The sequence below is a fragment of the Ovis aries genome, chromosome 8 (assembly GCF_016772045.2).
Source record: "Ovis aries strain OAR_USU_Benz2616 breed Rambouillet chromosome 8, ARS-UI_Ramb_v3.0, whole genome shotgun sequence".
Lineage (NCBI taxonomy): Eukaryota > Metazoa > Chordata > Mammalia > Artiodactyla > Bovidae > Ovis > Ovis aries.
In genome coordinates this window covers 75622413-75644045 of record NC_056061.1, presented here as the reverse complement: position 1 = coordinate 75644045, position 21633 = coordinate 75622413, and the positions used below count along the sequence as shown (strand labels likewise).

At 41.3% G+C, this 21633-nt stretch overlaps 1 protein-coding gene across 2 annotated transcripts in view; it reads right to left on the bottom strand.

Annotated features, from left to right (window-relative positions):
* PLEKHG1 (pleckstrin homology and RhoGEF domain containing G1) overlaps nucleotides 1–21633 on the bottom strand; it is a 254209-nt gene that overhangs the window by 128901 nt on the left and 103675 nt on the right. The gene's annotated exons all lie outside the window — the stretch shown is intronic.

Sequence of the window (21633 nt, the reverse complement as noted above, 5' to 3'; positions counted from 1 at the left end):
TCAGCATCAGTCCTTCCAATGAATATTCAGTGTTGCTTTCCTTTAGGATTGACTTATTTGATATCCTTGCCGTCCAAGGGACTCTCACAAGTCTTCTCCAGCACCACAATTCCAAAGCATCAGTTCTTCGGCACTTGGCCTTCTTTATGGTTCAACTCTCTCATCTGTACATGACTATTGGAAAAACCTTAACTATATTTGTCATTGCTTTCAAGGAGCAAGCATCTTTTAATTTCATAGCCGCAGTCATCATCCGCAGTGATTTTGGATATTAGGACAAAACAAAATGTAACCCCCAGTGAAATAAGCTGCTCTGATGTAGAGAACGGACATGTGAGCGCGGGAGGGGAAGAAGAGAGCAGGACCAATTGGGAGATTAGGACTTTCACAGATACACTGCCATGCATAAAACAGATAGCTAGTGGGGACCTGCTGTAGAGCACAGGGAGCTCCGTTAGGTACTCTGGGATGGCCTAGATGGGTGGGATGGAAGTGGGGTGGGAGGGTGGTCCGAGAGGGAGGGGATATATGTATGTATACATATAGCTGATCCACTTCACTGTACAGCAGAAACTAACAACACTGTAAAGCAACTATACTCCAATTAAAAGAAAATGAAGCTTCTCTGAGAATATTGAGGGGTTAGATTTTCGTAAGACTCGGTTACCATCCTAGTGAAGCCATAGTGAAAACCAGCTCCAAAGCTGAACTTTGTTCAATCCAAACCATCATTCACCACTTGTAACATGACGCATGGAAAGGGCACAGACCTGGAGCTGGGATGTGTAGAAGTGAAGCTTTCCTAGACAACTGGGTCACCTTGGGCAAATTACTCACTTCTCTGGGTTCCAGCTTCTTTCTGGATTAGTAAAGTGACAATTCCGGAACCTGTAGCATTCAAGGATGCTTTTGCAAACTATTGTATAGAGAATGGATAAATAAGGTCATACTGTATAGCATAAGGAACTGTATTCAATATCCTGTGATAAATCATAATGGAAACAAAATGAAAAAGAATATATCTGTATGAGTGTATTTGTAAAGCAAAGTGTATTGCTTTGCTATACAGCAGAAATTAACACAACGTTATGAATCAACTACACTTCAATAAAATTAATTAAAATTTTAATTAATTAAAAAAGAACAATTTCCAAATCTTCAACTCTAAGCTTCCATGCTTCGGGGTGATGGATTGACACAATGACCCATTTCTGGAACTACACAATATTTCTTGGTGGTTTAAATCACTAAGTCATCTCTGACTCTTGTGACCCCATGAACTATAGCCTGCTGGGCTCTTCTGTTTATGGGATTCTCCAGGCAAGAATACTGGAGTGGGTTGCCATTTCCTTCTCCAGGGTATCTTCCTGACCCAGGAATCAAAGCTGGGTCTCCTGAATTGCAGGCAGGTTCTTTACCAACTGAGCTACGAGAGAAGTCCAGTATTTCTTGAGGCTCTCATATAATTTGAGGTTCTTAAATATGGTCCCACTATTTTAGTCAGATAACCATGAATTGAAACAAAAACCAGGAGCATATGGCTTTTATAAAGGGAAACTGCTTTAAATTATCTATAATTTCTCATGCAGCAGAACTTATGATAAGACATCTTAACTCATCTGCTATCAACAGAAAGATTCCCTACAAAAAATTTTAACAATATTATCTGACAGTAGACCAATGCCTAGTGTCAAGGTCATGCTTTTTACCTATTCACTGACATCATCTTCACTTTCTGCAAAATTGCATTCTGGAAACCACGTTAGAACATAGATTATGGAATACTCATTTTACCACAGGGTATATAATTTGGGGTTGCACTTTACTCCAGGCAAGTACCTGTCCTAATATACTCCCAGAATAGCGGTAACATAAAAGTTGATATCACTGAATAACTGCAAAAATTATGCTCCTATAACCCACAGATAATGGGAAGAATGGCTCGTTCTAAATTACCTAGGGGCCCATTATACTTTAAGGACACATGCAATGATGAGGATTAGAACAAATTTACTGTAATGGGTGTCCTGCTTGAGCCTCCATGGAAACTGGGTGAAGACTGGGAGAATCTTTATAGTGGTCCCCAACCCAGTTTACTTGTTTTAATTAATGAATGAACTGACTGACTGATTTTCAAGGGGTCTGTTTAATTGATTCTTAAAGAAAGAATCCTAACAATATCCGAAATTGGGATTCAGCTCTATTTTCAAGTAAACATCTCAGATTTTGTGTGGGAAGCAGAGGATGGGGCTGGAGGTGAGAGATCTGAGGGAAATGAAAGAGTTGGTGGCCCTGGGAGAGGTGGGGAAGGAAGTGAGGCCTGATAAATAACTACACAGGCTGGCCTCCCTGTAACAGGGAAGAGCAGACCTGACTCCATATTGGATCCGTTTCTTGAACTTTAACCTTTGTATTCTATTGCTTTTGCGACGTTCTTAAGAATGTTACATATAGCCTCAAATATACAGAAGTGCCCATTCTCAAGGCTCTAGGCTTTAAAGGTATAACACGTTTCCATTCATATGGAGATTAAAAGTTGCAGAGCAGAGAATAGCATGTCTTGTTGGAGGTTTCCAGGAGTGTTGTGACTGACCTATGTGAACAACTGTGATAACAGAGGATTCTGACACCAAGAAGTTTGCAACAACCAACCACAACCCCTCCCCTTTTAGTATAAAAGAAGCCTCAATTTTTAACTCCAATGGAATGGTTCTTTGGGACATCAGTCCACCCTCTTCTCAGTATACTAGCTCTCTGAATAAAATTGGTATTCCTTGCCCCAACAACTTATCTCTTGATTTATTGGCCTGTTGTCTGGTGAGTAGTATGAGTTTGGATTCAGTAACACCATCCCAGCCAACCAGGCAGCCTATGAATATCATAGAGAAGGAAGAGATTGAGAGGTAAAAAGACGAGAGAGAGAGAGAGAGAGAGAGAGCGGGAATAGCTATAACATCTTAGCTATGAGGGAAGAAAACATAATAAGAAAGGCACCCCTTTTCCCATAAAGAGAGAGAACTGAACATCAGCAGCTTGGGGGTGGGGTTGGGTGGTTCCCAGGTGAACTCCCAGGGGAGTGTGGAGACCCCAAATATCTCAGGGCAGGGGCCCTGGGAGGGTACATATCCTTGAACAAAGGGCAGTGACAGTACAGGCAGGGAAGTTGGGGAGCCAGGGAGGGACTACCTGGGAATAGAGGGAAGGGGAGTGAGGTTTGGACCCTGTGTTGATGGGAAGGGACACTGAGCTGGTAAAGTTTAGTCTTTAGTGTGTGAGTGCTCAGCCACTCAGTGGTGTCTGACTCTTTGTGACCCCAGGAGCCCACCAGGCTCCTCTGTCAATGGAATTTTCTCGACAAGAATACTGGAGCAGGTTGCCATTTCCTACTCTAGGGGATCTTCCCAACCCAGGAATCGAACCCACATCTCCTGTGTCTCCTGCATTGGTAGGCTGATTCTTTACCACTACACTACCTGGGAAGCCCTTATTAGTGTGACGGAACCCAGACCCACTGGGCTATGGAGGCCTGATGTGAGCTGAAGACTCCCCAGGAAGTTGTGATATAAGGCTGAGTAGGCAGAGTGCAACCTGAAGACTTGTTTGTCAATGCTGGGTTTACATTGTTTGAACTGATAAAACACATTTTAAAAATCAAGCTATTTCAAAAATAGAAAAAGGAAAAACCAGGATATTTCACATAAAAATACAGATTTTCCTTCTTGGGGAGGATATGCCAAAGAAACAGGAAGCCTCGGTTACCACTAGCCTTGTATTCCCACTTGGCAGCGATGGCTGGAGCTCAGCTTGTTCCCTGCGTCTTGACTGTGCACGTCCCCGTTTGCCGCGGGCCCCACCACTCCCATCCCATCCCACTCGTCGCCAATCGCTCTTTTGTAGGACGTGCCTGACTCTGGAGCCTGAAAGCATTTGACACTGGGTCACACTCATGGACTCTTGGACACTACACTGTGTACTAGGTTAGTGGTCTTAGAACAACCAGATTACTAGAAATGATGTTTTAAGAACAATTTATTTCTCTTCAATTTGTAACTCACATAAAAACGAAGCATGAAGGATTAAATATATCACCAGTTGTTTGTTACTTTATACAAGATTAGACAAAAAAAAAAGTACCATAAAACCAAAACCATCATGGAAATACTCAGTGTAGTGAGTAAGGGGAAAATGTTTATAGTAGCAGGTGGGAAGAATAGTAAAATTGCAGGTCAGGAAATTGGAACTGTCTTCTTCTCCTTTTTTTTTTAAGATAATGGAGTTAAATTTGTTTTACTATATTTTTTGGCCATGCCATGTGGCTTGCAGGATCTTAGTTCCCCAACCAGATATTGACCACATGCCTTCAGCAGTGAAAGTGTGGAGTCGTAATCATTGGACTGCCTGGAACTGTCTCCACCATTTAATTCCACAAACTTTTAGTTTCGTTTTCCACTCTTACTAATCATTACAGTCATTATTTTACTAGTACTTTCATAAACCTTTAACATATCAATAAATGTTAGAATTTCCTCAGGGTCTCTATGGAAGAATTACGGTGGAAAAGCGGTTGATTTGATAATTCTGCCAAACCAAACACCCAGGTAACACGGTATCATAGTTTTGGACATTTAAAAATACTGGGACAGCTAGACATAAACCACAGCCCCAGAAGAATGACACATTGAGTTGTCAGATAATTCTTGAGGGTCCCTTACCCAAACCCTCATCCAAGGATTTGAAGTCAGGATTGGTTTTTGAATCACTTCTGAAAAGCCAGGATCAACTACAATTGTTAAAATTCACATATTGTATCTTAAGCTCATAAAATACTGGTTTTGTTGTACTTTTTAAAAAAATAATAGGACAGAAGTTAAGATTCAAAACTGGAGATCCTGGTCCCATCAAAATAAACAAGGGCTGTTTATAAGCAAGAAAAAAAAGAGACATAGGCAGTCCCCCTCATTGGGAAGAGCATTTATTCATTTTGACAAGGAGCGTTTAAGAAGATGCCCAGAGGCACTAGTTAATCGTCAGCATTTTTCCTAGAAAGGGGCAAAAACTCATCCTGTACCCCAGCCCGCTGCTTCTTTCTTTCTGAACCCTGGAGATAAAAATTTTAATACAGAGAAGGTCTCAACAAGGATTTGCGAACATACCCAAACCCTTTTGAAGAAGCAACATCTCTGATATGTGATCTCTTCCCTCACATGTGAGGAGGAGGGATTGGAGGAGAGAAGGGTGAGGGGGGATAGAAAAACAAAAGCAACTACTTTCCCTTAATCCTGATGTGGTAGAAAAGCAGAAAGCTAAAAGCTTCCCTGAGGGAAAAAGCTCCTCCAGACTGAGGTGGATCAAGCAAGTCCAACAAACTTCAGGCTACTTAACTTGCTGATGTTTCTCTTCATGGGTTTGAGGTGTGTTTACGAGGCCACATGCTTTCAGCACAGGTAAGCCTAGACATTTGGGGTGAAGACCAGAGCAGAGTAAGGCCTAGAAAACTGAGACTCAGCCCCAAAGAGGACAGACTCGTACCCACCTCTGTCTCCTGGGATGCTCCTCTGGAGTCCCCATGACAAGTGCTGTAGAGCAGAGGATTATTTTTCTCCTCTGCATCAATAAGTCCTCTTCCATGATTTTATTAAAAAAGTTTTGCTTTGGAAATGGCAATAGGTGGCCAACAGGTACATGAAAATATGCTCAAGATTGCTGCTGCTGCTACTGCTGCTAAGTTGCTTCAGTTGTGTCTGACTCTGTGTGATCCCATAGACCGCAGCCCACCAGGCTCCCCCGTCCCTGGGATTCTCCAGGCAAGAACACTGGCGCGGGTTGCCATTTCCTTCTCCAATGCATGATTGCTAGGGAAATGCAAATCAGAACCACAATAAGATAGCACCTGACACATGTCAGAATGGCTATCCTCAAAAAGATAACAGATGATAGTGAGAATGTGGCGAGAAGGGAACCCTTGTACAATGTTGCTGGGGCTGTACATTGGTACAGGCATTGCAGAAAACAATACAGAGGTTTCTCAAAATAACTAAACACTGAACTACCATATGACCCAGAAATTCCTCTTCTGAGGAATTATCTGAAGAACATGAAAACACTGATGTGCCAAGATAAAGCAACTGCCAGACCAGTGAAGCATAGATCGCTGATCCTGCTGCCGGCGTTTCTGATTCTGTGCGTCTGGGGTGTGTGTCTGCTTAGTCGCTGAGCTGTGTCCGACTTGCGTCTGGGGTAGGGCCTGAGAATATCTAACAAGTCAGCAGGTGGTGTTGATGCTGCCGGTCTTGGGAACATGTTTTAAGAATCATTGATCTATGCCAGAAACTAACACAACATTGTAAGTCAACTACACATCAATAAAACATTTTAAAAGAGAATCAATGAGCCAGTTAGTAGCTGAGCCAGAATGAGGCTTCCGCTCTCTTCACATCTTCCCAATAAATAGTGGGTACCAGCTGCCCTATAATGGGAGAGACAGAGGGTGGTGGGTCCGCTTGCTCGGGCAGCCCCGAGCACAGATAGGGAATACAGTCCTCCTCTTAATGTAGCTGAAACATCTGGAAGGTTCCTGCTGGCAGGCACATGACACCATGATTCATCATGATACTGGAACTTCTTACCTTCTTACCTTCTGCACCCACCCCCACACATCACCAATCTGAAACAATACAAAGCTTCTCACTGCCAATAATAAATATTATTCTCACCCTGAGCTATTTACCAAAACTTGTGATCTAAAATTTGGCTCTTCCAATGCTAAACATAGCAGGAATTAGCAACAAGCAGGGGTCATGGATAATTGCCAGTATTTATTCTCAGAAGAGAAGGATGATTAGATAATTTCAAAGTTTTCTTTTGTTTGCATTATAAATCAAAAGGAAATTTTTCTGTTTGTTTGTTTAGCTGAGAGGATCCATTGCCTTTCATTAAGATTCCTAATAGACTGAACTCTTTGGAAAGTAGGGACATTATCTAATGACTGTTTAAACTTGTTACATTTAAAACTGCTTCATTTTCCTGCTGTCCTGGGGTGTTCTGAGGTTTGAGCGACTTAATGAGTATAAGGCCTGATGGAGCCTGGCACATACTAGGTGCTCATAGAGTCAGCTAGCGCTCAACATTACTGCTCCCGGTATTTAAAGGGCCCAGGGATTGGCCCATTTGCTTGGGCAAGTAGATGGGGCCAAAGGGCATGGCCTGAGTAAGTAGCAGACTTCATCACCAAGTCTCTCTCTTCCCCATTAGCAGGGTGATTAGAGACCGTGGACCTCAAAGTCATTTATGGAGCATCTTCCTTTACAAGGTAATTATCTGTTACCCACAAAACCTTATAGAATGTCACTTCTGGAGCCAAAGCATCTAATTGGAATACTTGCCTAGGCATTAGAGACCTCAGGAAAATATTCTACAGAAGAGTTAGGTTAAATAATTTTTTTAATTTTGAAAGATGTATAAATCCATAAGAAGTTCCTGAAAAAAAGTACAAGGAGTTCTCCGGTATCATTCACCCAGGGGCCCCCAGCGCCAACAACTTGCATCACTGTCATCCGGTAGCGAGACCAGGATGTTGACATCAGGCCAGTCCATGGAGCACACCCAAATGGCGTCAGTTTTGAGAACAGTTACACTTTAGTTGTGAAGGACATAAGAGCAAAGAAAGAGGTGTGAAGGTGATGAACACAGTCACTCTCACCTGATGTTACTCTGAAATTTGCCTTTGCATGTACTAATTGTGAGAAAAAGATAAATGTTAAGCGCATAAACTGTATAAATTATGATTCTCCCTGAAAAAAAAACTTAAATTTCTTTTCAGAGACTGAGCTTAACAACTGTAATCAGATTAAACTGTTTTCCAAATTATTTCTAGATACGAGCATTTATGGGTGACGGGCTTCCCTGGTGACTCAGCAGTTAAGACTCCACCTGCCAAGCAGGAGACAGGGGAGACTCAGGTTTGATCTTTGGGTCAGGAAGATCCCCTGGAGAAGGAAATGGCAACCCACTCCAGTATTCTTGCCTGGGAAATCCCATGGACAGAGGAGCCTGTCAGGCTACAGTCCATGGGGTCGCAAAATAGTCAGACAACACTTAGTGATTAAATGACAACAACAAACGACAATGGGTGAAGCCACTTAGTCTCTTTTAAAGTGACAGGTAAACTCGAGACTTGGACACAAACCCTAACCCTGCCCAAACATACATCATCTGTACAACTGCTTTAAGAGGATAAATGAGAAGCTTTAGAACTTTCTATATTGCCTGACTTTGAATAATTGGATTTTGTTACATTTCTCCATATTGTGTTCACTATAAATAAGTCTTCTTTTTCCTTGAGCATACTCTATTTTCTTATATATGTATTTGGAACTATTAAAATGGAATATTTCAATTAGCTGGAATAAGGTATTTGAATAATATATAGTCAGGTTATGGAGTCAAACCATTAATAAGCCAACAACTTCCTTAACTATCAACTATCTTTAAAAATTGATAATAACACAAGGTAGTTCACAATTGACCTGCCAACATTTGCTCTTTATCTGAAATACAAAAAATAAAATAAAAATAACTAAAAAGAGAAAAAGCATCAGTAGCCCACCAGAAGAACAAAATGTCTTCAATATTTCATAAGAAACAGATTCTCCAGGTCTGTCAAAAAGGACTAGAACTACTTTTTTTTTTAACTTTTTATATTATATTGGGGTATACCCAGTTAACAATACTGTGATAATTTCAGGTGGATAGCAAAGGGATACTTATACATGTATCCGTTTTCCTCCAAACTCACCGCTCCCCCCCACCCCCATCCAAGCTGCCGCATAACATTGAGCAGAGTTCCCTGTGCTACTCAGTGGGTCCTTGTTCGTTAATCATTTTAAACATAGCAGTGCAGCCCTGTCAATCCCCAGCTCCCCAACTATCCCCTCCCCAATCCTTCCTCCTTGGTAACCCTAAGTTCAGAGAACTACTTTCTTGAGTGGTAACAACGTGATGACATTTTAGATTCTTCACCCTAAAAAAGCATCTTTGGTATTAGAAAACAAACCACAGCATTTTCCCTTTGACGATCGGAGCTGTCTGTGTCAATCTCCCCCCACTGAGGCCAGCCAGAGTAAACAGATGTTTCAGTGGGTGGAGAAGTCACACTGGCCTCCACTGGTACACAAAGAGCTGACAACCCCTGCTGGGGTCATCTGAATTCTAAATGACCAAGCAGAACTATTGTAGAAGGCTCCTCCCTTCTAGGGCCAGCCTTGGACAAGATTTTGAAATATGAGGAAGCTTGTCCTGGACCACACTGGCCATCTCCCCATCCCTAGGCACCCTGACTTACATCCCAGTTGAGTGTCCTGAAATCTCCCCACTCCCTGGTCCAACCCTGCCCACCCAGGACTCCCTCCTTCAAGGGCTGGGGCCCTAAGCTCAGCCCCCCTCAAAGATTCTGAGGATGCCGAGACATGGATCAAATAACCTGCCCAAGGCACACAGCTAGAGAGCTGGAGGCCTGATTCCAAGTTTGGTGCTCTTTCCATTACCTACAGCACATTAAATTGTTCTCTGGCCTAAGTGATTAAAATTTTACTATTTTATTCATATTTTTAAGCTCGAGAATTGACAAATTGTAATGATCTTTATTCTTTCAGAATCAAATCATCACATACATTTTGTTTCATCTCCTGGAGGAATTTTTATTCATTTATTTTGTTGAGCTTTTTATTTTGTATTGGGGTGTAGCCAATTAACAATGCGGTAACAGTTTTAGGTGAACAGTGAAGGAACACGAGCCACACACCTATATGTATCCATTCTCCCCAAACTCCCTCCCATCCTGGAGGAATTTTTAAATGCTTTAAACTGTTAGGATATTAAAAGGATTTCTGATACTAGCATGGTTCCCAAACAATCTTTAGCAAAATTTAGCACAGTTTATATGTACACACACACACACATACACACACCCATATAAAATTGGAACCTACCAAAATAATTAAAAAATTTTTTTCATTGGCCATAGCATAATTTTTGCATCTTTTCTTGGTAACTCAAAAGTAACTTTATTCTTGGAAATACAACAGTCTTATGGATCACAAGTAAAGAGACAATCACTTCTGTAGCAGCTTCCAAGTTTGATTTCTAAAACATCACCCACATACTCCATCTCAACATACAAAGAACACTCACCTGAGACCTTTGTCCCTTGTACTGCACAGATGATTTCTTATATCCCTGGGACTTAAAAAGCACTTGTAAAATGATGCTCATGAATTGGTGATTTATTTTTCAAATCCTGGTTAGCTAAAGACTCTTTTTGTGCATTTTGCATAGAGATGCTGTTGTTCAGAAACAAATCCACACAGAGAGATCCAACGGAACTGAGGAAAAACAGACCCTGGACTCAGCACTGGTGCTGCTCGAATTAAAGAGACATGTGTGTGCCTTGGTGTGATGTGTGTGTAACTAGATAGTCAAAGTGTTTAGTGCAAGATTAAGAAGTGTCTAAATTCCATCCTCTGATTTCAAATGAAAACTGCAGATTTTCCCCCAGAGCTGGCAGCCTGCCATCACCACAGGGCTTAAAGCAGCTCAGGGCTTTGGGGAGAGGAGGGAAGAGACTTCACACACGGAGTGCTCACCGCCTGCGGCATCACCTTCGGTCTCTGGGTTTTAGCCTGAATTCCACTGCCAGACTCCCTAGACTTTCAACTTAAGCTAGCAAAGAAATAATTAAAAAGATATATGGGCTTTTAAAAATATTTACAGAGCAAAGACATTCTAAAATATTCTCTGTGATCTGAATTCTCCCTCATCACAACCTTGATATATAGCAGAGGCTCTGGACACTATTTTAGACTAATACTAGTTTTCTGCAGTCTTTGCATAACTTACATAAACATATCCCAGATTCATTTGACTGACTGTGAAAGTGGTCAAGAAAATGATAAAATAACATTTTTTTAAGGTGAAGGTTCTATATTTGAATTCTTACTTTTTTTTAATTTTTATTTTTTGGCTACACCATAGTGTGGCATGTGGGGATCTTAGTTCCCTGACCAGGGACCAGATGGGTGCCCCCAACATCAGGAATCTTAACCATTAGGCTGCCAAGGAAGTCCCCTGACTTCTTATTTCAATGTTTCTTCCCCACTTTCTTCCACATCACAGTGACTTCAATAAGCACCTTGGGTCACTTTATAGATATTCTCACACAAAACCTCCTCCATTCAAGAGGATCACATTGTATTTTCAAAAAAACTTCAATAGCCAGATAGAGTTTCTCATGGAAACTCTCAAGTTGGACATCTGCAAAATAGCAATCATGGATTTTGGTGCCTTTGTATTTGTTCAGCATTACAATGAACACTTGCTAGTCCTTATAAGAATTACAAGGTCTCGTCTGGTCCCTAAAACTGAAGTGTCCCCATTTCAAAGCTGAGCAATTTGAAGCTTAGGCAAGCTATGTGACAAGTTCAAAGTGACTTAAGTGGAAATCCAAGAACCAGGATTTTGTGTTCTTAACCACTGCCTTATACTTTAACATTTCAAGGAAAGGAGAATCAACAGTTTTCTCTACAAGGAAGAAATACTTTCTGCAGTCTAGGATCCTGCTCTATAGATCAGAGCTATATTTCTAATGAATTCCTAACATTTCAACACCTAACATCCTTATTTCAAACTGAGGTCAACTAGAGGCAACTTAGCATCAACAAAACAAAAAATAAAAACATCAAAAAGAAGAAAACAAAACAAAACCGAAAGGCGGACAATGTGTTATATTGGCTGCTTTTAAAACATTTTTCAAAAATGATCAAAGATGAAAAAATTACGTTTGTGAAAACATCAAGCTAAATCCAAGTCTGGAAGCATAAAGCATTGAGCAACTTCTTTGTAAAGAAAATGGAAACCAGGTCGATTTTTCAAGTAGGACAAATATTGTTCTTTGGAACGGAAACTTGTTGCTGAATCTCACCATGGAGCAAAAGGCTTATAAACTTTAGAAAAAAAATAAAGTTCACATGGAAACAAAAACACAACAGAAACTTCAATATGGAGACCGACAGACGCTGCACGTCTTCCCAATTATTTTCAAAGCCATTGTTGGCTATTCAAATGTCCATGGAGAAGTAATAAAATACCAACAATTCTGGTATTCCAGGGAAAATGCTTATGCTCAAGCTTTTAAACTTTGTTTTTGTAAAATTTACAGAGACGATTAATGGAACTGATGACTTACAAGACTGCTCCAGGAATGGACTAGAAAACCTCTAAAAGATGAGAATCACTCGGTCATGAGGACCACATAGTAATATGGGTTTTTACTGTGTACCAGGTACCATCTTTATGCTTTAAAAAAGGTAACTCATTTTTTTTTTTAGGGGAGAATGGATACATGTATACGTATGGCTGAGTCCCTTTGCTGTCCACTTGAAACTAAAACAACATTATTAACTGTTTAGTCACTACGTCGTGTCTGACTCTCTTGTGACCCCAAGGACTATAGTCTGCCAGGCTCCTCTTTCCATGGGATTTTCCAGGCAAGAATACTTGAGTGGGTTGCACCATTTCCTCCTCCAGGGGACCTTCCTGACCCAGGGATTGACCCTGGGTCTCCAGCATTGCAGGCAGATTCTTTACCATTGGAGCCACCTGAGAAGCCCTGTTAACCAGCTATATACCAACAGAAAATAAACAGTTTTTTAAAAGATTAGTCTTTTCTTGAATTTGTATATAATCTTTTGTGTCTGGTTTTATTCAGAAAAATTCTTTTACAAGCCATTCGTACTGTGTGTATCAGTGGTTCTTTTAGTATTTCACTGTATGGATATACCTCAATTTGTGCTTCCATTCACCTTCTGATGGACATTTATATATAATAGTTTCCAGTTTGGAGCTAATCTGAATAAAGCTGCCATGAACGAAAAAAAAAAATTAACTCATTTAATTCTCATAACAATTCTAAAAGGTAGGTATTGCTATCCTATTTTGCACTTAAGAAAAATGAGGCGCACAGGAGGGAAGTAGATTTCAAAGTCATCTAACTACGAAGTGGTGTAACTGGTATATAAGCCAGACAGTCTAACTCTGGGGCTGAAACGTTTACTCCCTCTGCTTCACTAATTCCCTGCAGCTGAGCTCTGCATGTAAAGACAGGGATTGTCCCCACGTAACTGGACTATTAGTGGGTAGGGAACAGACATAGCTGCCATGTTCCTTCTGCAAAGGCTCTTATATAGACTAGACTTGTGACACCTCTCTCTGATGGTTCACAGCCCAGTTCAAGAGTGAAAGCTCCTAGCTAAACTGTGGGGAGCACATGGAAAGGTGAAGATGAGTGAAGCAAAAAGTGGTACTAACTTGGTGGGGAATGGCTTCTAAACTCTTGTTTGATATAGCCTTCATTTTTTAAAGTGTTATTTGCATCTTTTACCATTTCAGACGGTAAAGCGTCTGCCTACAATGCAGGAAACCTGGGTTTAATCCCTGGGTTGGGAAGATACTCTGGAGAAGGAAATGGCAACCCACTCCAGTATTCTTGCCTGGGAAATCCCATGGACAGAGGAGCATCGTGGGCTACAGTCCGTGGGGTTGCAAAGAGTCGGACGTGACTGAGTGACTTCCCTCACTCACCATTTCACTCTGCCTCTCAAGCCGTCCCAAGCTCCCTGAGATCTTGACCTGGGCCATTCATGGTCCTGTATTCCCCTCATGGCTTTTTGCAAAGCAGATGCTTCATGGATGTGGCTGTGTGATTTACATGTTCTGCGGCCACCCTCCCACAGAGGCTGAGCACCAAGCTGGCTCTTCGTGGAAGTGAGGCATGAAGATGTGTGGAGAGAAGGGGTGAGAAGGCAGCCAAATGTTAGAGAACAAAGCCTTGGCAGCTGGGAAGAGACAGACCTCACGGGGAGTGGTGGGATGATCCAAGGAAGTACTGGACAATGACCAAATGGGGGTAGTTATTGATGCAGGACCTCAGAGTCTATCCCAGGGAATTCAGAGACTCTTCCATAGCCAATTTGGATCACTGGCTCATGACACAGGGGAGGAAAAGAGTCTGCCAAGGGCTTTGTTTGCTGACACGAGAGCTTCCAAGTCCCAGAGTCAAAGAGATCAGAAAAAAAAAGTCAAAGTCTAGAATCAGTTTCTGGGAATGGAGGAGACACTGCTGAAGTCACACGTTTTACTTAATAATATTTTCTTATTATAATGTGCTGCATGGGAGGCCACCAGTATGAAAATACATCTTCGCACTCTTCTGACGAAGCAAATAGAAGCATAAAGAATTACAGAGAGATAGTGGAGCACATACATCCACTTCTGTTCCCTAGTCTAATCAGCTCTGAGGGAGCTTCAAAAAGTTCCCACCACTTTTTCAACAGAACTAATCTCACGTGCTGAGTCCAGAGTGAGAAGTATAACCAAATAGAGAAGTACATGTGGGGATAGAGCTTAGTAGCAGGGGGTGAAGCTGATCACGACCTGAACTGAATCTGGCTGGAAAAATCATTCACTAGTGTGAACGTGGGCAAATTGCTGAACCCCTTTGGATCTCAGTTGCTTCATGTGCAAAATGGGGACAATCTGGCACTTACTGCACATGGTTGAGAGGATTAAGTAATAAAGTACATATCCAAATGTCCAGATATCGCTCAGTTATATCTGACTCTTTGCGACCCCATCGACTGTAGCCTGCCCGGCTCCTCTGTCCTCTGGAGTGGGTAGCCATTCCCTTCTCCAGGGGATCTGCCCCATGCAGGGATCGAACCCAGGTCTCCTACATTGAAGGCAGATTCTTTACCATCTGAACCACCAGGATGCATGTAAAGATCTTCATACTTGTGTTTTCTTAGATTCTGTATTTGTCCATTTTGTATCCATTAATTTATCGGAAAAGACCCTGATGCTGGGAAAGATTGAGGAGAAGGGGGCGGCAGAAGATGAGATGGATAGCATCACTGACTCAGTTGACGTGAATTTGAGCAAACTCCAGGAAACAGTGGAGGACAGAGGAGCCTGGCATGCTGCAGTTCATGGGGTCACAAAGAATTGGGTTGGGAAGATCCCCTGGAGAAGGCATAGGCTACCCACTCCAGTATTCTTGGGCTTCCCTTGTGGCTCAGCTGGTAAAAAATCCGCCTGCAATGCGGGAGACCTGGGTTTGGTCCCTGGGTTGGGAAGATCCCCTGGAGAAGGGAAAGGCTACCCACTCTAGTATTCTGGCCTGGAGAATTGCGTGGACTGTATAGTCCATGGGGTCGCAAAGAGTCAGACATGACTGAGCGACTTTCACTTTCACTTTAGCGACTGAACAGCAACAATCGTAGGGCCAAACAAACAGCCAGAGTTGTTTACATCTCCCCTGTGACCCAGAGTATACCCTGAACCACCCCTTTATCTAACTCTCACACAAAACCCCAGGGTTAGGTATCCGACAAGCAGGGGGAGCCCGTATGTCCCAAGGCCAGCTAGAATTATTCAAACTAGCCAGTCCTAAGCTGTGGACCCTGCCCTGCATGGGCAACCCCACAGCAATGTCTGATCTCGGCTTTCCTCTCATTTCTTTCTGCCTCTTGGACAAAACTGGTGTGTCCCCATGTGGCCTTACATGGCATGCCAGCACCCCCATCCTCGGGAAATGTGAGTAATAAGAATCTTTTAGTGGCATTAATCCCTCCACGTTATCATTCAGTCACTTCCATAAACTAAGGTCCCATGAGCACAGTCATTGAGATGATGGACCTTATAAGCGATTGCTATAAAACTTTTACAAAGGCCATAAACATAATGTTACATCTATGTATCTTCTTTCCACCTTTCCTTTCCTTACTGTCAGTTTCAGGGTTTTGGGGTGAGTCATGACAATGACCTCCTTAATATATTTTGTTAAATTCAATTTCTTGGTTCCTCAAGCCATATCTTTACACAGCTCTCTTCTAAAACTCAGAATGCAGGTTTACACTCTGCCAAGAAAGTTTGATATAGTTTCATGTGGTCTGCAGCTCAAGCCCACACTCCTAACCTTGGTAGTCAGCCTTCTGGTGTCTGGCCAGTTACTGCAGCCATATTAGACTCCCCAGCGCTCCCCATGAGTACTACCAGCTTTTCATGCCTCTGGGCCCTTGCTCAGGCTGGTGTCTGCCCTTGGGATGCTCTTCCCACTCTAAGTATGGCACATGTGGCCTCTGAGTGAATTTGCTTCTATACTATAATTGCCCCGACAGTAAATAACCAAATTAATTTCAGGCCTTTGGTTTGACTTAGGCGACACTTCATGCGTGAAAAAAGGTTGGAAGTGTAACAAGAGCAAATATTTACTTTCTATTAGCCCTAATTTCAGAGTTGAAAATACCTTCAATGGTTTGGAAGGCCCAACTCAAGTTTTATCTACTTGGGAAACTGTACTATCTCTTAAAATTAATCATTCCTTCCTCCAATATCCATTTACCATGTATTTAATTCTGTTTACTCATATTATATTTGTTGCATTTCTTTATCTTTGTTTTCTCTAGGTCCCAAATGCTCTTTTGGGGTCAAGGATAAGCCTTAGATAGATTTTAAAAGCTGTCATCATAGGAAAAAAAAATCTGTAACTACGTGTGGTGTTGAATGTTAACTAGACTTATTGTGGTCATCATTTTATAACATACCAAAATCAAATCATTATGGTGTCTGTCAATGATATATGTCAATTATACCTCAATTTTAAAAAAGGAGAAGCCTTAGTAATTCTTTAATAATTCTTTAATCTTTCTAGCATGCCCATTAGTCTTACATATAAGCAGTTCAGTGAATATTTATTGAATCATAAGCCCTATGATTATTCTAATTAAAATAAGGGGCTCTTATCAAATGGTAATGATAGTTAATCATGGAGAAATATGGGGAAAGGGATGCATAGCTTGTCTAAACTAGTAAAATTAGTACTAAAATTCAGAGTATAAGAGTCTATTAAATCCCATCAGAAAATAGTCACAGATATAGTAAATTATTTTCAATCATTACTGTCATATTTAGTCATTACCATTCATTATAGAATGGAGTTAATTTTAATTTTGGTTTATAAAGATGAAACAATTTCATCTTATAGGTAAAACATACACCAAGCTATGATTTCTCAGGGTTCATTTTACTCTTGCCTAATGTTGCAGCCAAGAAATTAAAAGATGCTTGCTCCCTGGAAGGAAAGCTAAGACAGATCTAGACAACGTGTTAGAAAGCATACACATCACTTTGCTGACAAAGGTCCATACAGTCAAAGCTATGGTTTTTCCAGTGGTTGTGTACAGATGTGAGACCATAAAGAAGGCTGAGTACTGAAGAAATGATGCTTTTGAATTGTGGTGCTGGAGAAGACTCATGAGAGCAGTCCCTTTGCAAAGATATAAAACCGGTCAATCCTAAAGGAAATCAGTCCTGAATATTCATTGGAAGGACTGATACTGCAGCTGAAGCTCCAATACTTTGGCCACCTGATGTGAAGAGTAGACTCATTGGAAAAGATTTTGATGCTGGGAAAGATTGAAGGCAAAAAGAGAAGAGGGTGGCTGAGGATGAAGCAGTTAGATAGCATCACTGACTCAGTGGACATGAATTTGAGCAAACTCTGGGAGATGCTGAAGGACTAGCAAGCTTGGCATGCTGCAGTCCATGGAGTCACAGAGAATCAGACACAACTTAGTGACTGAACAACAATAACAACACATGGGGTATGATTAAGAATTCCAGTTGGAATTGAAAGAAGCCAAACAAACTACCTGAAACTTGTCCAAGGCCTAAAGAAGGAGATGGGCCAGCTAACTAGAGGCCCAGATCCACCCCTGGTCCCCATTCCTTCGAGCATAGGCTGGAGCTGAATGAGGGGATAAGGTGTGGGTAAAATCATATTTTCTTTAGTGGTTACCTGAAACTTCCCCTGGCAGGTCCTCAGTATCTGGTGGTGAGCTAACTTTATCATCTGACTCTGCTCCCAGCAGAACTATTGAAAAAAGAAAGTTGACGGAGATTTACAGCTACCTTTTCTTACTAGCTGGGTGGTTGAGCTTGGAAAGGAATGAGAACCATTCCATTCATACACGGAGAAGCTGTTCTCCAGCCGACATGATGAGGGAAATGGTGGTTTAGAAAGAATCTTAAAAATTACTCAAAGATGATTACAGGCTGTCACTGAGAAATGAGGAAGGAAAGGCTTTCTCTTCGACTATAGGGTGTCGAGTCCTACAGCCAGAAATTATTATTTTATATTGAGGCCAATGGTAGTCTGTACGCCTTTGAAATGTGAAAAGCAATAATAACTTAAGCACCTGGTATGACTTATAAGGCATCAAGATAGATTATACAGGTTGGCCACGAAAACGAGGCTCCTGCCTTGATAACATTTTGCGGTTCATGTTTCTGAAGGCCCTGCCATCAAAAAGAGTCACTGAGCGCCAGTCATAGATCACTGACGATGGGGGATTTAGAGTATCAAGCCAGAGGGCTCTAACTGGGCTCATTACCTAACGGAGGCCCATAGGACCAGTGGATGGTGGGTGTGGCCTCTGCTATGCTGGAAATGAGTGACATGGCCAAGTTTTTCGGGCATTCATGGGCACTTCATTGAGGAACAGAATTTCTGAAATAGCACATACACAAAAATGGACATGATTTCACTCAACAGTGCAAGTCACTTTGTTGCATTTTTAAAATATGCAAATGCAAATAAACTTATCTTTGAAACAGAAACAGACTCACAGACAGAGAACAGGCTTGTGGTTGCCAGGGGAGGGGGAGGGATGGAGTGGGATTTGGGGATTAGCAGATGCAAACCGTAGTACATTGAATGGATAAATAACAAGGTCCTACGGGATAGTACAGGAAACTATATTCAATATCCTGGGATAAACCATAATGAAAAGAATATGCAAAAGTGTGTCTGTGTGTATAAATGAATCACTTTGCTGTACAGTAGAAATTAACACAACATTGTAAATCAACTATACTGCAATAAAATTAGGGAAAAAAATGAATGTGCAAAAGTTTGTTCTTGGTTAGATGTTGAGAAAGTAGGCTGGGAATCATCTGCAGCAAAGGTATCCTTTGATAACTTATTTCCAAGTCCTCATCAAGGGCTTCATTTCGCATCCCTCCTCCTTCTCATGTCCTTTGCAACTTTTGAAACAGTCAAAGCATAATAAGAGCACATTTTAGTTAAGTGTGGGCTGCCACATATGCATACATGTACATCCTTAGTTATCTGGACAGAACTGGAAGAAACAGAGGTATATTTTGTATTTAAAGATAAACCCTGTGAATCACCCCAATCCACCCTTGCCTCCAGTTTCTCTACTTCAGCGAGGTGTCAAAAGGCTTCTTCAACTTGCAAGAGTTTCTGTTTCAGTCTGACTGCTCTTAATTCCTGAGCCCAGCACCAAGAACGAGTAATGAGGCCAACAGCACCAAGAGCACCTTTGAGCTGAAAAGATTTGTTTAACGTCACACTACTAAGCAGCTGGGATACTCTCTAATCACCTTAAAAAAAAAAAAAAATCACCAAATAGGCTCTGAAAGTGAAAGTGAAGTCGCTCAGTCGTGTCTGACTCTTTGCGACCTGTGGACTGTAGCCCACCAAGCTCCTCCGTCCATGGGATTCTCCAGGCAAGAATACTGGAGTGGGTTGCCATTTCCTTCTCTAATAGGCTCTAAACTAGTATGAATTAGGCATTGTCAGATTTCCTGAGTTAACTTTGGACATGTCACAGTTTAACATATTATATTTGCTACTCTACTAACACTCTACTCTCAGTATTTGGTGATTCTATGGCGTGTGAAATAAAATTCTAGGTGTGTGAAATAACTGCAGCTGGAAATTTTTACATCAAAAGAAAATACCATTTCTCCAGTAAAGAAAGAACTAAAGCATAAAGATTATATTACTTTTTATTTAAATTCTCTTTGCTGGTACCTACTTCCCTGGTGGCTCAGACGGTAAAGCGTCTGTCTACAATGCAGGAGACCTGGGTTCGACCCCTGGGTCGGGAAGATTCCCTGGAGAAGGAAACAGCAACCCACTCCAGTACTCTTGCCTAGAAAATCCCATGGATGGAGGAGCTTGGTGCAGGCTACTGTCCATGGGGTCGCAAAGAGTCGGGCACAACTGAGCGACCTCACTCACGTAAAAGTAAAACCTTATAAACTATTCATCTTGTCCAGCTCAAGATAAATTTGTGGAATACTGTAGACCAGTTCTTGGACTAGACATGAGGGGATAAAAAGGATTTTTAAAAGATTAATCTATGGCCCCTGCCTTTAAAAAGCTAACTGAAAACAAATACCTTTCTAAGAGTCTTTTCAGACTTTAAATAAACATAAAAATACCAGTAGACCAAAAAAAAGTCTCAAGGTTTTTCTATGACCAGGTTAGAAATTAAGATATATTTAAGGAAGGGAGAATAAAATAGAATTAAAACATACTATCCTTTCAGCCATAAAAAGGAATGAAGTTCTGATACGTGTTGTGATGACTGTTGAAAACATTACTCTAAGTGAAATAAGCCAGATGTGAAAGGAAAAATATTGTATGATTCCATTTATATGCAATATCTAACCTAGGGACATATCTAGAGGCAGGAAGTAGGTTCAGTTCAGTTGCTCAGTCGTGTCTGACTCTTTGTGACCCCATGAATCGCAGCACGCCAGGCCTCCCTGTCCATCACCAACTCCTGGAGTTCACTCAGACTCACATCCATCGAGTCAGTGATGCCATCCAACCTTCTCATCCTCTGTCATCCCCTTCTCCTCCTGCCCCCAATCCCTCCCAGCATCAGAGTCTTTTCCAATTTAGAGGTGACCAAAGGTGGGGGCAGGAGAGAATAGGGAGTTACTGCTTCATGGTTACAGAGTTTCTGTTTGGGGTGACGAAAGCTTTACAAGTAGACAGTGGTCATGACTGTATAGAATTATGAATGTAATTAATACTACTAAATTGTACTCTTCTAAATAGTCAAAATAGCAAATTTTATGCAATATAAGATTTTCTATAGCTTAAAAAATGAATAATATAATGTACCAGAAATTATTGAATTGCCTCCTTTAATGAGTGAATTGTATGGCATGTAAATTATATCTCAATTAAGCTGTTAAAAAAAAATCCCTCACTTGTTAGCATACTACTTTGTCATCTTGTAAAGCTCTGAATATTCTTAAATAAACGTACCCGGAGTGCAACAAGGTGATCAACATTTGAAACGCTACAGTTCACATTTCTTTCTGATTGCCAGATGTCACCAGTGATCACTGACTCTTTTGGCACTTTAGAACACAGCAGAGCCTTCTATCTTTTTCATATCCGGTTAAACAATGAATTGACTATCTTGCTATGAATAAACATGTAAGACCGTGTTCACAGTAGCCTCTTGACTTGATTCACTTTAAATACCGTCAGTGTGAAAATTATGGTCGGAAACCACCATCAGAACAAAACAAACTGTAACCTGAATCTTCATACCTCTCAACTGTAGGTTAGCTAGCGACCAGAGAAAGTCAGTATCTAGAAAAATGAGGCGCATACGCATTTGTTGAAATGAAGGGATAGTCAGCCATCACTGCTTGGAACCTCTCAGAGCTCTGAGTCAGGTAGAAGCCTTTTGAGGG